Raw genomic sequence first — 1,289 nt, 5'->3', positions numbered from 1 at the left:
ACGCACGCACGCACGCACGCACGCACGCACGCACGCACGCACGCACGCACGCACGCACACACATGGATGCACCTCCTGATTTACCGGTGCCCTCATACACACAACTTTCAGCCATGCACACACATAGAAAAACACAAGGAACCCTAAGATGACGGTGAAAAAAAAAAAAAACGTCCTCCCCCTCACGTTCTGACTAGACGGGAGGGGTGATGAATAGTCAATTAACAAATCAACATGGATTGGATAACATCGAAAAGAAGTTTACGGTGCAGGGGGCTTCGGATCCCCCAGTACCTGCCGGTGGATCTAATCTAATCTAGGTCTGGGTTAGGTCTGGGTGGGTCAGTATTTCTGTACAAACTACAGACTCCAGACGCGTATCGCAGTTAGCAAAAAGTAATAGTAGTGTCATTTGTATCGAAAGTTAAGTGAAGTTATTTCGGTGCATTACCACGTTTTGGATAGCAGCCCAGTAGAAGACTTCAAAAGGAAAATGGCAAAACAAATGAGCCAGAAGAGAAGGCAGACAATGAGACTGCGCCAGAAGAAAATTAACAAGCAAAAGAAGCACAGATCCGGGGTAAAGTCTCGAATGAATAGAGAGGAGAGCTTACAGGAGATGAAAAAGAGAAGGACCGAAAGGATGACGGAAGAGTTGGAGGTAGTAATATCGCCAGCAACATGGGGTGAGTGGACGCAGGAAGGGGAGGAGCAATTGATATCAGGGAGGAAAACTCAAGAGGAAGTGGTCGCACAAGTAGAGGCAGGGGAGGAAGAAATTCATAGTGATGGTGAGGAAACCATTATTTACATACCAGATGAGGAAGAGAATAGGGATTTAGCCCCCCCGGATTACAGCCCCATTACCTCCCCGATCAGCGATTGGGACGAGGTGATGGAGGAGGAAGAGAACCACTTACCTCCCCTGGAGGAAGGGGTAGGAACAAGGGTTCGATGGAAAGACGAGGAGGATGCTGAAGAATGGAGGAGTATGATGTCGGGACAAAACTTTGACACAAAAATGGTAGGCGATACGGGGTTCCTGGTTAGCGAGGGCTTTATGCTAGCCTTTAAAAGGAGCGAGCAGTTAGAGGAACCGGAGCAAGGAAGAGGGGCAACAATTGAAGAATTAGACGATGATGAAGCGGACGACATCATATGGATATAGCGCAGCAATGGGTAAAGAGACCCGTTTACCATGGGGATAGCCCTTGTACTAGTCCAATGAAGGGTGGGGGGATGGGGGAGGCAATGGATTAGAGTAGAGAAAGAGGGAGTATATATATAAT

Source organism: Dufourea novaeangliae, unplaced genomic scaffold (assembly GCF_001272555.1).
Source record: "Dufourea novaeangliae isolate 0120121106 unplaced genomic scaffold, ASM127255v1 scaffold586, whole genome shotgun sequence".
NCBI classification, from domain to species: Eukaryota; Metazoa; Arthropoda; class Insecta; order Hymenoptera; family Halictidae; genus Dufourea; species Dufourea novaeangliae.
Note: the sequence above shows the minus strand (reverse complement) of the source record.